At 41.6% G+C, this 16425-nt stretch overlaps 1 protein-coding gene across 6 annotated transcripts in view; it reads right to left on the bottom strand.

Annotated features, from left to right (window-relative positions):
* BACH2 (BTB domain and CNC homolog 2) overlaps window positions 1-16425 on the bottom strand; it is a 359456-nt gene that overhangs the window by 262380 nt on the left and 80651 nt on the right. For 2 of the 6 annotated variants that reach the window (XM_072832053.1, XM_072832050.1), the window contains exon 1: window positions 11432-11694. The exons of the other annotated variants lie outside the window; for them this stretch is intronic. The gene's annotated coding sequence lies outside the window, so the exon portion shown is untranslated. Of the gene's footprint in view, window positions 1-11431; window positions 11695-16425 lie in introns of those variants that run through there. 6 annotated transcript variants of the gene reach the window in all.

Genomic DNA, 16425 nt, shown 5'->3' with positions numbered 1-16425 from the left:
ATAGAGAGACCCTGGAATTCTGACTTTGTAGCCTAAACACATCCAAACACCCCTTGTTACTTGATATACTTGACGTCTTGTATGACTGTAATCGATTGCTACTTCAAAGTCAAGAAAACTCAGTATCTAATCCTAACCAATCTTACAGTGACTGAAAGAAAATTATGCATAAAACTTTTACTCTTTGAATTCCAGAAGCAGATGCTAATAAATTTGTTTTAAACAGAATTCTAGGGGTGCCTGGATGGCTCAATGGTTGAGCGTCTGCCATTGGCTCAGGTCGTGACCCCAGGGTCCTGGGATTGAGTCCAGCATCAGGCTCCCTGCAGGGAGCCTGCTTCTCCCTCTGCCTATGTCTCTGCCTCTGTGTGTCTCTCATGAATAAACAAACAAAATCTTAAAAAGATAAAGTAGAATTCTATACATGCTGTTTCCTTTTTAAGATATGAAATTCAATCCACTTAAAACCTACGGTCCAGCACTTAACTGGGAAACTTGTCCGAATGCCTTGCATAGATGCCTGATATCACAATTCCATTAAAATGTACACATTGGTATCAACACAGGAAAGGTGGGCACAAGAAGATAATAATAAACAGACAAAGATTCTTGAACATAATTTCCCCAAGGAAATTCCACCCAGCTCCAATCATGCCACAGTCCCCATTCCCTCACATCTTAGATACACAGTCTGCACTAAAATAATTATGGATCCTCCCCTGTGCCCCCCACCACTCTAAGTGGTCTTGTCATTTTCACGTATGTTGGTTCTACAACAAAGCCAAAATAAAAACTCATTGAGGGAAATATTAGTCACATAGAAAATTCTTAATAAATATTACGCTTAGATTTTTTTTTTCTTTGCTCTCACTCACAGAGCCTAGGAAGATATAGACTCATAATGTTGACTCTTAAACACAATGTTGACAATCATTGCAAATTGCCTCTGCGGTTTTTTAAAAAAGGAAAATCTCTTAATGTCCAGGACTGTAAACGTTTTAGAAAAATATTGTTAAGAATATCTTACAGCTGTACAGTGCTCAAAACTGTACAATACACTTTTATATTAGTGCTCTCAGATAGTACTGATATTGATCTGAGGGGTAGTTTTTTAAATTAGGAAACCAGATTCAGAATTCTTAGTCATGCTGTCATAGGCAGTAGACCCTGGGCTGCAAGTGGCTTCATTTCAAGATACTACAGAATTAAAATATGCACAAAGCCTACAAATGAGAGATCTCTCTTAATACACACACACACACACACACACACACACACCATACACACCATCATTAACCAAAAACACCTCAGCATACAGATGACAGTTTTAGAAATTGGGTCAGTTTGCTTCTGGCCAGCAACCAAAAAGACTGGCCTTGTTGTACCAAGTACTTTAAATCTCCTTTGAAACAGAGAGGACCTGGTTGTTTTGCAGCCAATTCCATTTAGAAGCTTAGAGAAATACAGAGCTTAAAAAAGGAAATTGCATCTTAAATATAAAGTATTGGGGGAAAGATATGTGTGTTACTATAGTGGAATTAAGGGCGTTTTCTTCTTTATTCTATTTTTCAGTGTTTCTTTTTAATCGTTCACGAAGTTGGATTCCTCTGATACTAAACAAAAGGCATGTACAGATACCTTTCAAAGGGTGCCTGGAGAAAGTCAATCACAGAAGCTAAAGTGTGACTTCCACTCAGTTGATCCTAACAGAGTTGGCTCCATGGGAAACAAAGCCTGTGGTCAACCTTGGGCTCTGGAAAGGTTAATGAAATGTAATTCATCTTTCCAGGTGGGGAGAAGTGTGAGTAAGCAGAAAAGTAGAGACAGGGGAAGAATAAGAGATCAAAGAGAGAATGAACAGAAAAGATGAAGGCTACAAAGAGAGAAGAAAACGAAAGGGCAGGTAAGCAAAGGTATCTAGGGACAGGTTCAGTGATGCAGACAAGTGCCTCTCACCAGCCAGGTCCTCATGGACAGAAGAGACGGAGAGACTCAGGCTCCTGGTGATAGCACCGCATCCTACAGCTTCTCTGGGTGTCAGCAAGTGGAGCCGGAGTAGGTTAAGACCGGGCTTACCTGTTTCGCCACTATTTATTTACCATCAGCCTCCACCTACCACAGAGAGAAGTCTATTTTCCCTGGATCACTGATAATGTGCCATAGGGGTATGGTGAGAACAGCATAAGCCAACTTTATTCTAGTCTCTACTCTAGCTAACGAGAGTACTCTTTAGAGTATTTGTTCTTACTCTTGACACTCTTAAACATGTCGAAGGGCTGTGTGTATGTGTGTGTGTGTGTGTGTGTGTGTGTGTGTGTAGTGCTATTTTTTGGCCTTTGAAAATGCAACTAATACTGCCAATATAGAACGGAGTATGATGATCTGGGCTTTCTCCCCACTCCAACTCTCCCACCCCCTTCTAAGACATTCTTTCTAGAAGGCTTTGGTTATATAACACAGAGCTGGGTTGCTCAGGCACTCCTATGGCAAATAGCCCCCTAGGAGCAAGCAGGTCACTCACAAGGTTAATGACCTTGCTGGCTTTTAGATATAATGTACCCTGACATCAGTCTGTGGAACAGCCTCTTGTTTCTTCCCTCCCACCACCAAATCCAGCAGCTTAGGTGGACAGAGGGCTCAAGCATGAGGACCCGAAAACTTGTGAGGAAGAATTAAGCAAAGTCATAAAGACACAAACAGGGTTTGGAGAGAAAGGGGGGAAAGGCAAGAGGACAAAACTCTACAGGAAATTCTCTAAATCTAGGACTTAGAAGCTTGGAAAATCAGACAAACAGATGAAAGATACATCTCTAATACTCTCCAACCCCTGCTTTTATGAGTTGGAGTAATTTACATGTCTCTGAAGTGAAATCTTGACAACCTTCAATTGGATAGAATCCTTGTACAAGACTGGATACACTTAAGACCATTTTCTTACAGACAGTCCAATTCCTCTCTTCCACACTAAGGAGCACGGTGCTGGGATTAAAGGATCCAAAAGTCAAGCAACAAACAGACCCCGTCCCATTCCCCAAATGCACACAGAGCTCCCACACAGCTGGCTCCTTCCTTTCTGGAGAAGCAGAGGAATCAGAGCAGAGCTCCTTGAGGAACTCCCCGAAGGCCCTTCTCCATCCTCAAAGTCACAGCAAACATATGTCTCTGGTTCTTCAGGACCTGCTGTCCTTGCCACCCGCACATTTAGGCAGCAAACATGCCATGACACAGTTCTGCCCTAAGAGAATGAGCAATGTTTGCCATTGTGCCTTGCCCTCATGCCCTGCCTTCACAATATGCCATGAAAACCACCAACCCAAGTCAGAAGGATGAGAGCATCTTCCCATCAAGCATGATTAGAGGCCTTCTTCCCCAAGGACTGGTAACACAATTTGAAAATTGGTGTTCCGAAATTTCAACTAGCATATGACCAATGGTTCAACAAGAAATTGTGATAAGGAAGAGGAAATAAGAGGATTATAAATTATAAAGAAGAGTGCTGGGGGCACAAAAACATTGCCCTGAGAGCTAAACGAGGTGTAGTAAGAATGCCAAGTGATAGTGTGTGTCCATTGCTGTCAAAGGACTACTTCTGGCACACGTGTTGAAGGCTTCCTCCACTTCATGAAATCATACACAACGATATCAAATGTTTAGATTCAGGGCTATCACTCTATAAAGATCATTTTTAGTCCCTCAGTAATTTAGGAATATCTTAATTAAAGGCACAATATAGAACTCCCAAGGGGTTACCTGGCTCAGCCTACTCCTCTTGCCTGTGTGACTATCTAAACCAGCGGACACAGATTCAGATGCCTACAGGAGTCAAGAAAGAATAAGATGAAGGAATGGGCAGGCCAGAGAAGACAATGAGTTGTCATTCCCTCCCAATGAAGACAGGGATCCCCGGAGAGGCTGCCACTCAAATCCAGAAAAGTAGGAACAAAGTACATGTTCCCTGAGCTTCTGATAATCAAGAAGGACAGAAAATGGAGAGATTATGTAAAGTCATGTGCTTGTTCAATGTTGGCAATTTATGTTACCATTTTGGAAAATTGGGGTTGGATTTGGTCCGCCAGTTTTTATCTTCCATCATATACTTTTTGTGTAAGTCATGGGACTGTTTCTTTAAATCTCCAGGACTGGGGCTCCCATTCTGTCTCCTGATCCCTCCAGGGCTATAGGGCTATGGCTTCATGGTGCAGCAAGCCTTCCAGGCGAGTGGGAAAAGTAGAACTCGGGAGCTAAGTCATTCCATCTGAGTTATCAATTCTGTGTCTTTGCATGTGATTTCAGTAAGTTACTAACCCTCCCTGAGTCTTTATCTCTTTACCCAGAAAATGGGGGGAAATTATTTATATGTCCTAAGATTATTTTGAAGATTAAATGGGGTAACATGAGGAAAGTATTTTTTCAAATTTTTTTTTCAATTTTTATCTATTTATGATAGTCACAGAGAGAGAGAGAGAGGGAGAGACACAGGCAGAGGAGAAGCAGGCTCCATGCAGGGAGCCCGACGTGGGATTCGATCCCGGGTCTCCAGGATCGCGCCCTGGGCCAAAGGCAGGCGCTAAACCGCTGCACCACCCAGGGTTCCCATGAGGAAAGTATTTAATGCATGGTGTTAAGAGATGAAGTCCTTCCCCTCCTCTGTTTCCCATCACCATTCAGCACTACCTCATTCTGCATGTAATTGCACGTAGGAGTTTACTTCTCAACCACCTACTGGATTCTATGTTTTCCAAAGGAAGATATCTTATCTGTTTTATGCCCAAATAGTCAGCACCTGTCCCACCACCCTACACACAGTAGGCTTTCAATATATGTAAAATGTAATTATAATGTTGTTATATAATGTTATAGACTGAATGTTTATACCCTCCAAAATCATAGATTGCTCAATTCCCAATGTGATGGTATTTAGAGGCAGGGCTTTGGGGCAGGTAATTAGGTTTAGATGAGGTTATGAGGGTGGAGCCCTCATGATGGGGTTAGTGCCAGTATGAGAAGACATACCAGAGAACCTGCATGTGTGTGCACAATTTCTCTCTTCCCCTCTCCCTGCCGTGTGTGTGGATGTATCAGGAAGTCAACCATCTGCAAGAGGTCCCTCACTAGAACCAAATGGGCCGGCATCTTGATCTTGGACTTCCCAGCTTCCAGCACTGTGAGAAATAAACCATTGTTCAAGCTACTCAGTCTATGGTGTTCTGTTATAGCAGCCCTAACTAAGACAAACTTTCAGGAAGATCTTCCTTAAATCTGGCACCGATTGAGCCTATTTCCACTTATCCTCTTCTGATGCTTTAATGTCAAAATGTATATCTACTTCTCATTTGGCCGGAACATTTTGAGACTAAAAGAAAAAAAAAAAAAACAGGTCCAAATTAAGAATAAAAGATTGAAAAATTTTCTCTTAAGATGTATGGCATCGCTTTTTAAGTCAAGAGGGTACTTTCTGGTACCCTCTGCATGCCTCAGCAGAAAAAGTTACACCTAAGAGATTTCATCACCCTATTAATAAATAAAGGAGCATGCTTTCATTTCAGCATCCTGAGTTCATGTCTGCCAACAGTGCGTGTCACTACATGGGGTGTACTTGGTGGCTGCCCAGAGCTCTAGGAAATCCCCTATCTATTTGTCCACCATGGATTGAGAAGGCCAAACCGTATTCATCTAAGATGGTTTACCAGCCATGCCTGACTACCTGGGTTTCTCTGATATTATTCTGAAAGAATCCCAGAGACCTTCAAACAATCCCGGCTTCCTTCTCCCTGGAGGGGTTTGCTTAACAATTTAGGCAAACACATTTCCTGTGATTTGCTGAGAAGCTAAAATAATTTAACAGAAAGCCTGGTTAGCAGGTTGCTTCAGAATGACCCACTGAAAAGGAACCGATGGCAAGGGAAATCGCTAGAAAGGTATCTCTTTACAGAAGCTCAAGGAGACCAGCTATCTCTCCAATAGAAGGTTTCCAATGAAGGCATTTAAATATTCTCAAGAATACCTTGAGGACAAGTGTAATGAAGGGGCGATTGCCTTACTGGGGGCTGGTGCTTACAACTGAAACTCATCTGCTTAGTAAGTCAGATCGGGCGTAATGCCCTGTTCCTCTGGGAGGGGACTTTCATTAATCCTCAGAAGGAAGCTCAATTTGGCAGGACGGGCCCTAGTCAAAAGCAGTCTCAGGGATTTACTATTAACCTCTGCTTTCCTGAGGCTCTCATTCCGTACTTCCCAATACACCAGCTTCTCCTTAGTGTGGCTTGTTCTTTGTGAGGCTGTATCACGTCCTGCGTTGTTAACCTTTCCAGAGGGACCTAGTGTTTGCTTCTGCCAGGACTCTACAGCTTTTAATGCTCTCAAACCAGCTTAGTCAAAACTACTGAAGTTCCTATACTGTGCAGGTAGTGAACTGCAGACCCCACAGCTATTCAAACGGCATAACCCTGGATTTCCATCTTCTATCACTGTACCCTAAACACACAAACTCAAAGCCCGACACAGACTCTAAGGGCAATTCTACTTGCCCCTTTTGGCAAATAGCTCCCATGGAAGTAAAACCATCACACCCCCTAGAATCTGGCCAGGTCTGGATCACTCACAGGCCTGAGGCATCAATGGCTTCTGGCACATGGGAATTTCCCTTGTAAGTTCTATTTTCTCTTTTATCCAACATACCTAAGGATTGGGGGGTGGGGGTGGCGGAAGAGTTGGGCAGAGGGGGCTAGAAGTGGGCCAGGCTGAACCAGCTCAGTCTATACTATGGTGCCAGAAATATGTAGTTTGGGGATATCTCTAAACTCAACTCTGCCTATATTTAGGGTCCTGTAGATGGCCAATTGGCTATAATCCAGGCTAGAGCCAGAAATATGTCCTTTGTAGCATACGCTACATTGTTGTGACTCATACCCTAACTCTTCCTAGCACAGCAATGTCGGGTGAGGAAGGGCAGAGGGGGGCCCAGGAGCTGAGAAACGAACCCCCAGCCAGCATCAGCAGTGCAGGCAGTTTCCCAAGGAAGTCAGCTCCCGGTACAAGACCCCACTTCCCGCACACAACCAGGTCCGTCCTCAGGTCTGAGGAAAGGAATCTGCCTCACACGAGCTTTTCCATGACTTAGAACTGGATGGCCGCACGCTGACGTTCTGGTAGCCTCGGAGAGGCAAGATGGCAAGGAATGGAAGGAGGGCACCCCCCCCCCCCCATCATAACCGAGGTCGGTGGAGTCACTGCGTTCTTCCACAGCAGCCAAGAGAACAGCCACAGAAAACGGCTCCAGCAGCCGACCTGGAGGCCTTGTCCCTGGGGTATCCTCTGATCTCATTACAGCAGTCGACACTAGTCCTCACAAAACAAACAGAGGAAATTTATGCCTGCCTTAGCCCGTGGAGAGCTCCACATTCCTGGTTTAACGAGAGTTCCAGCTTCTGCGACCACAGCCATCGGGATGGGGAGGATGTCTGCTTTGCTCCAAAGAAAGAACTGTTGTCGCCGCCTTTCCCTCTTTCTGGGGCTGGATATGAAGGCGGAGGGCCTGCAGCGAGCCACTGAACTTGTGGCCTAGGCTCTCTGCTCCGGTCCCTGCAGAGAAGTTCCCTTTCTTCTTATGTCAACATCCCCAAGCTCAGTCGCTGGGGCCACTTCCTCTTGAACAGCTCTGGGAAAGTCGCTGTGCGGCCCTGAAGGGTTCCACCTGCCAAGGCCAGCACTGAGAGAGAGACTGCTCTGTTGGACAAAACTCTAGGTCTTCTGGGAGGAAAAGTTTCCCCCAAAAATACCCTAGCTTGAGCCTTGGAAAACTTGACCTAACTTGGGGTTCCCCCTTTTAGGATAAATGGCAGGAGGGAAAATGTTACTTTATATCCTTGAATTGGATCTCAAAAGTAACTGAGTGCCCAGCGCATGAGGTAAAGAAACTTCCAAACCAAAATAAGAATATAGCAGAAACAGGTTCTGAGCCAGGGTGACTTTGCCCCCCAGGAGACATTTCTGAGGCATGGAGACTTCTTTTTTCCTTTTTGTCATGCCTGGGGGAGACTGCTACTGGCATCTAGTGGGTAGAGGCCAGGGATGCTGCTAAATATCCTACCGTGCACAAAACAGCCCCCATAATAAAGAATTATTTAGTTGAAAATGTCAACAGTGCCGAGAAACCCTGATGCAGAGGGAACACTCAAGGATGTGTGTAGGTTTAAAATGACAAATCTTTTTTTTTCTTTACAGAAACAGTTTTCAGTTTTTAATGAACTTGTAAACAAAAAAGCTTCCATTTCAAAATGAAAACAAAATCCCAGATCATATAGATGTTTACGGTGACCACATTTATCTAAGAAACATACATACACATTTAGTTATAAGATGTTAACTAAATTTCTGTGACAAATATGCTTTTTTTAAAAAAAATATTTATTTTATTTATTTATGATAGACACAGAGAGAAAGAGAGAGGCAGAGACACAGGAGGAGGGTGAAGCAGGCTCCATGCCGGGAGCCCGACGTGGGACTCGATCCCAGGACTCCAGGATCGCGCCCTGGGCCAAAGGCAGGCGCTAAACCGCTGAGCCACCCAGGGATCCCCTGACAAATATGCTTTTAAAAAAAAATATCAAGAATATTACAGGGCTCATGCAGAGCCCTAAGGAAAATCTAGTCATTGCTATATTTTTAAGTCTTCACTGTAGATACTGTTGTTCAGCAGTCTGGGTCACCCAAAATAATGACAACTCTTAATCACATTAACTAATGTTGACATCTTATAGTCAAAATGTGCACAATTAAAAACCACAAAAATTTACCAATTTTCTCTTCAAATAAAATAAATGAAAACAGGAGCACCTGGGTGGCTCAGTGGGCTAAGCATCTGCTTTCAGCTCAGGATATGATCCCAGGGTCCTGCATAGAGCTCCCTGCTCTGCCGCGGCCTGCCACTCCTTCTGCTTGTGTTCTCTGTGTCAAATAAAAAAAATCTTAAAAAAAAATGAAAACTGTCTTTTACCTATGCAAAGTTAGGTCATTAGAGCTGCCTGGATAAGAGTGGAGTGGCTTCAATATTAGATTAGACTATTTTCAGCACCACTGTTAGGTGTGATTGAGTGCTTACTATTATAACTCAGTGGTGAGTATTCATAGAAGGAATTTATGAGCCAAGTTCTATGATTACTAAAGCCATATATATAATCAGAATATATCTAGGTCTGGAAAACGTGGCAAAATGTTTCAACTTCTACAATTATCAACCAAGTATGAGGAACTGTGGTGATGGTGACCTACCGTGATGGTGGTGCTGGGGAGGCTGGGGAAAACAGGTACGCAGTAGGACTCTAAATAAATGCAGAATTGCAGAAATGTGTCACAGTGAAAATAATCATGGTGTACATTTTGAAATTCTCCCATTTCTAATTTTCTGAACCTTTTCAAAATATTCTCTTTCCTCCACATAGCATACTCTCACTACATTGGTCATAATAACATACGGTTAGATAACCCAGTTGTTACTCTCTCATGAACTCTTTTATTAGTCCAGCATAAGAAGGAAAAAACCCGCTTCTATGCCCGGCTAATGCATGTAAGCACATTTGAAGAAGAAAAAGAATTTCATGAATGAGCAGAAGACAATTTTTTAATGGAATGTTTTAGAGGCTTGTGGTATAAAAAGTAAACAAAACTGATTCACTAACTGTTAATACTGTTTACCATGATGCAAGAGTTGGGCTTTTTTTTAATGTTCCAGAAGCCAGAGGAAAAGGAATACTGTGGTAGGGAAAAATGATATCTTCTGTGGCATTTCAAAATCGTTGCTCAATTCCTCTTGAGCAAGGAAGCCATAGTAATGACTTTATTTTACCTACCGCAATTATGGTACACCTCGAAGTAATTCTCCACATTATCCCACTTTCCTCCCTCCACTCAAGTCCTGCTAAATAATTTCTGGAAACCATTAACCAAGAGCCCTGTTCCAATTTTCCTTTCCTCCCTCCCTTGCTGCCTCAGTCATGCTGGAGTCAGGACAAAGCAAACTTGTATTACATCACAGAGCAAACTCATTTTCTCTAAACCATTCTGTTGGTAGTTTACTGCTACTGGAACCCAATGTTGTCAACAGTGTGGTCTTTGTTTGGTGGGCGTTGCTTTAAAAATAAAAATAAAAAAAAGTTTCCCCACACCCCCTTCTGCTTTTAAATACAGGCGAGCAGTTCGAGGAGCCTCCTCAGCCTGGCTCCACCCCGCTGTGTAAACTAGACATTACCTTATACACAAATGAATCTACAACATTCCTCAGTCTAGCTGCCTCGCTGCAAAATTCCTATGCTCCGCAGCAGCCACGGCAGCACGCACTCCCCCTGGCTTCCCTCCTCCTTCCTCTTCCCCCACCCTCTCTCTCTCTCTCTCTCTCTCTTTTTTAAATTTCCACTGCCTCACTGTGTTTTTGTGTAAATGATCTCACATGACTCAACAAATCCATCTGCCTGAAGCAGGCCAAGTCTGGAGCCCTCCCAGGAGGGAGGAGAAGAATTGCTTTGTGGAAAGGACCTGGAGCTCTGCCCTTTCTCTGGCTCGAATTACCCGCCTGTCAGGCCTGACGGATTTGGCTAAAAATAAAAGGAAGCGGGCCGTGAAAAGCAGATGAATGGGCTCAGCAGTTCCTTAGATAACACAGGCCTGCTGTTGCCCAAAGCTCCCCAAACAGAAACTTCAAATGCAGGCTCTGTGAGTGCAGTGATGTGGCTTCCAGGTGAAAGGGGGCTGTCAAATCCATTGGGGGTGGGGCGGGCATGGCCTGTGTTTTAGATTTCTGTTTCAGAACTTGTATGTGTGTCTGTGTGTGTGAGAGAAAGACAGACAGAGAGAAAGACACACACACACACACACACACACACACACAGATTCATTCTTGTATGAAAAGGTTCTCTGAAAAACAGCAGAGTTCAGTGGAGTGAAGGCTTGGCTTAGAAAAGAAAAAATGTTGTTTCCACTACAAAATTACTCTTCTCCCTACCTCCCAACACCAGACATTTTAAGGCTCCCTATGATGTCACTTTGGCATTCAGAGCCAGCAAAGAGCTAAAAGTCCTTCTTGTAAGTGTATGCCCAGCGCCCGCAGTGGGTATTAAGCACTTAGGTTGGCAATGTAATGACACACTGTAACAATCTGTAATATGAAGCAGTCAGCAAAGCCCTGGCTCTGAAAGCTATTTCTCCCGACCATTAACCATATGTTTGGCTCCTCAGATAGCCAAGCGGGTGTTCCAGCTTACCATCTGGTTTCTATCCACACAAGCAACTGCAAAGCACAGACTATCTCCCTCTGGAGCTGCGTGTTTCTTTTTCTCTCTCTTTTCCGTCCTTCCCTTCCCTTTCCCTCCTCCCAGCTCCTTTGGTTCCCTCTGCTGAAGAATTCTCTGCCATTCATCACGTGCAAAGAAAACTTTACCTGACACGGCAGCGGCAGAGCCATTAAGAATGCACAGCTGTACTGTAAACACGCCAGAGGGCCGTTTACCATCCGCTCAATCTGTAGAACACGGTCTCTACCCCCTTCTTCGTCTCCTATTGAGTGCTGACACTTGATCCAGTTTGTTAAAAATAGGTACATTCTTGACAGATCCAGGGGTTGTTGTGGTGCCCTTCACACTCACTTCATATTCTGGGAGTGGGGCTTTAAAGCAAGCGTGCGCACACACACGCACACATACACACACACATACACACACACACACACACACACACACACACCAAGTTTGCCTCTGCATTCAATCTGCATGACATCAGTCTCACACAGATGACACACCGACTGCAAATAACCAAGTTAACTAAAGGATTCTATCCCTTTTTATGCCCTAAAGGATTCCACCCCAAGTATGTAGTTTTCTTTCTTTTTTTTTTTTCCTAAAGAGCCAGCCATTTCAACAAATTGCTAATTTGCAAAACTTATGCTTATTTACATTTACATTTTAACGGTATACACCAATGACATGGAACACGCTATCAGAGTTCATGGGATTTTTTTCTGACCATGTCACCAGAGTATTTATCCCAGATTTTCTTCTTTTCAAGATTTTCGGTACTTTAGAACTTTTTAAAAATGTATGAAAATATAGAATTTAGGTAATTTTTTCTCTTGTCTCCACAAGAATTATATGTGCATCACCGGCCCGTTTTACTGAATTAGGAAATTAAAGTTATTCTTTCCCACACCTTAAAAAAGGCATTGGTTTCCCACATACCAGGAACAAAAGGAACAGTTTCATTAAAAAGTGATTAAGCAGAATGTCAGATTTTATCAACACGGTAGGGCTATGAAGGTCGTGTCATGGGAGAACTGTTTATTCAGGCTAACAAGGATGCCAGGAAGGCTACTACCTGTGCAAACTTCTTACACCCACTGCCCTTGTCAGTCCTCTTTCCATGATCTAAAATAGATACTATTGTTAGCTACTTCTACTAATAAGGAACATTAAAATTCTGCTGCATGTAGGTTCTAGAAAATGACCAAAATGGGAAACTTTAACTTCAGACAATTTAGGGAATAGTCCACAGAACTTAGGTTTAAATAAATTTTGGTTTTGGCCCTGAAATCATATATTAAGAGCAACATCGCATTACCTTCACTCACAGTATCTTCAATAAAAGGAAAGAAAAATGATCAACTAAAAACTTCCACATTTTTATAGTTTACCTGGCTCTCTAAGCACTTGTGGAATCAACTTATTACAAGATATTTATGCTTTTCATAAATACTGGTGCCTGGGCCCTCCGTCCCCAGCTCAATTCTAGCAGGACCCTTGGGGGAGGCCTGGGCATGGGTATTTTTGGAAGCTTCCCAGTTGTATCTCTTGTGCAGCCAGAGTTGAGAAGTCTTACTCTATATGAATTCACATGATACGAGAAACTAGGAGAACTTTGGGACAGAAATGTAAATGAAATTTAGGATTAGAACAGTGACTTTCAATCTTGTTTAGAAGTGGAATCTTCAATTGAAAATATCTTCTATGAAACCCCTGTAAACAAAATAGTAAAAATGTCATGTTATACTGTCATTTTATACTCAGTCTGTATAATATCCATAGATTTCATAAATTCAAATATATAATTTTTTAGTTACTGTAAGTCATCCAGTGAGGATGAAGAGGCCATTTCATTGAACATAAAAATCTCAAATTGGGGTCATGTCTGAGAGGTCCATTACAACAGTTCACCTCAACATCCAATTTTTTTCCATGGCCAATGGTTCAGATGGTCAAGGCTGGATATATGTAAGAAGAGCAGTGTGTGCAGCAGTAGGATTAAATTAATTCATACATTAATTTAAGAAATGTCAATTAAATGTCCAGTAGACACGAGGTCCTGCCCTCGTAGGAATAAGCTGCAGCCTTTTCCTTGAGAAACCTAGTTAAGAAGACACACCATGGCAGCACAGCAAGGTAAGCAAAATAACAGAGGTACCAAGAGCCTGCGACAGAGAGAAGTGGCTAATTCTGTCTGAGGAAATGGGGTACAACTTCACTAGCATGGGACAATTAAATCAGGTCCTAAAAATCTGAGTAGGATTTTTAAAGCTAACAAGGAAAGAGAAGAACATTTAGAAGGGAACAGAATATGAGAAAAAAACCCACCCCACAAGTATAAATAGACCTGGTGAGATCTGGGAGTTCTGAGAAATTCTGAGGAGGTCAGCAAGAGCTGGGATACAAGGCTAAAGCAGTATCTGAGGCCAGGTTATAAGAAACCTTAAATGTCATGATACAGTTAAGGCTAGCGCTGACCAATAGATATATCTGGTGAACCATACACATGATTTCAAATTTCCTAGTATCCACATTAAAAAAATAAAAAGAATCAGGAGAAATTAATCTTTTATTATAAATTAATTTTGATGATACATTATTTAGACCAATTTATGTAAAATATAACCATTTCAATGTGTAATCAATATAAAAATTATTAGTGAGACACTATATCCTTTTTTCTCACTAGGTCTTTAAAATGCAGTGTGGGTTTTATATCTATTAACATCCCAATTTGGACTGGTCACATTTTAAGAGCTTAGTAGCCATGTGTAGCTAGTGGATACTGAATTGGACAGCAAAGGTTTACACCTTATCCTATAGGGAGCGAAGGCCAAAGGACTTGCTGAGGACAGCAACAGTGCGGAGGAGATAGAAGACTACGTCTGGGAAAGGCTTGCAGGCTGCTTCCATAGTCCAAACAAGAGATAAAGAGAAGGAGGACACTTGAGAACAGGCATGGCATGGCAGAAGGATGGCATGGAAGGATCAGAGTCAAAAAACATTTCTAGAAAGAATTCATAAAACTACAAATGACTGTATATGAGAGATAAAAGAAAAATTATGTAATTGTCAAATAGCTTCTTTAGTGCTAAAATTTGTGTTTAGTATAGAAAGTTGCTAATTGTGTATTTAATATGAGGTTGTATTGTTCCTTTCAAGCTTGCTTCCCTCTGCTGTGGAATGCAATGTCACTTAATAAACATGTGCTGAGCCATTTGTTAGGTAATGCCAGCAATTGGTAAGAATGAGACACAATTCTTCCTTTCAAGGGGCTCAGATATAGTGTGGGAGACAGACAACAAACTACAACGAAGTGTTAAGTATATTACTAGAAGGATGTCGAAGAAGGTCTACAAATTGTTCCACAAAGTATAACTTATAACTATTCCCTATAGCATGTTCAGTGGAACTTTAGAGATAGAAGGGACTGAGGCTTTCAAACAGTAGGCTTACTAACTTAAACAATTTTTATTTAAAATAAACAGTTCACCCATTTTATCCACCCCAGCTCTTACAACCACCAGTTTTTCTACCTATCAGGAGATTGTTTGTATGTTTTTTTTTTAAGATTTGTCTTTCTCTGCCCCATTTATTTCACCTAACATAATGTCCGTGAGGTCCACCCATGTTGTTGCAAATAGTGAGATTGCATTTTTCATGGCTGAATAATATTCCACTAAAAACATATTTCATGTGCATGTATAAATAATAATTTCTTTATCCATTCATCTATCAATAAGCACTTAGGTTGTTTTCATATCTTAGCTATTGTAAATAAAGCCACAATGAACATGGTGGTACAGATATCTTTCCAAATTCATGTTTTTGCTTTTTTCACATAAATACCCAGAAGTGGAATTGCCAGATGATCCAGTAGTTCTATTTCAATTTTCTGAGGAACTTCCAAATGGTTTTCCATAGTGGCCCAATTTACATTCCCACTCATAGTATACAAGGATTCTCTTTTCTCCACATTCTTGCCAACACTTGTTATTTGTCTTTTTGATAACAGCCATTCTAGCTGGTATGAAGTGACATCTCATTATAGTTTTGATTTCCACTTCCCTGATAATTAATGATGCTGAACATCTTTTCATGTACCTGTGGGCTATCCGTACGTCTTCTCTGGAAAAACATCTATTCAGATCTTCTGATCATTTTTTGATCAGATTATTTTTTGTTTTTGTGGGTTTCTATTTTTGCTAGTGATTTATGTAAGTTCTTTCTAATATCTTGAATATTAGCCCCTTATCAGATATAGGATTTACAAATTATTTTCTCCCTTTCAGTAGGCTGCCTTTTCATTTCTCCCTTTCAGTAGGTTGACAGTTTGATTTGCTGTACCAAAGTTTTTTAGTTTGATGTAGCCCTACTTATTATTTTTGCTTTTGTTCTCTTTGTTTTTGCTGTCAGATTCAAAAAATCATCATAAAGACCTAATCAAGAAGCTTACTGTCTGTGTTTTCTTCTAGGAGTTTTATGGTTTCAGGTCTTTCATGTAAGTCTTTAATCCATTTTGAGTTAATTTTTGTGTATGTTGTAAGACAGAGGTCCAGTTTCATTCTTTTGCATGTATAGCTTTTCAATTTTCCCAACACCATTTACTGAATAGCCATCCTCTCTCCATTGCCTAGCCTTGGCTTCTTTTTTTGTTTGTTTGTTGGGTTTTTTTTTTTTTTTTTGCCTTGGCTTCTTTATTGTAAATTAACTGACCAAATATACATGGGTTAATTTCTGGGCTTTGTATTCTGTTCCACTGATCTATCTGTTTTTATCCAAATACCATACTGTTTTGATTACTATAGCTTTGTAATGTAGTTTGAAATCAGGAAGCAGAATGCCTCCAGCTTTGTTCTTCTTTCTCAAGACTGTTTTGTCTATTCAGGATCTTTTGTGATTTCTTTTTTTTTTTTTTTAATTTTTATTTATTTATGATAGTCACAGAGAGAGAGAGAGAGAGAGAGGCAGAGACATAGGCAGAGGGAGAAGCAGGCTCCATGCACCGGGAGCCCGACGTGGGATTCGATCCCGGGTCTCCAGGATCGCGCCCTGGGCCAAAGGCAGGCGCCAAACCGCTGCGCCACCCAGGGATCCCTCTTTTGTGATTTCATATACATTTTCGGATTGTCTGTTCTAT

The sequence above is a fragment of the Canis lupus genome, chromosome 7, assembly GCF_048164855.1.
Source record: "Canis lupus baileyi chromosome 7, mCanLup2.hap1, whole genome shotgun sequence".
NCBI lineage: Eukaryota > Metazoa > Chordata > Mammalia > Carnivora > Canidae > Canis > Canis lupus.
The sequence above is the reverse complement of the archived record's forward strand: the minus strand, read 5'-3'. Positions and strand labels throughout refer to the sequence as shown.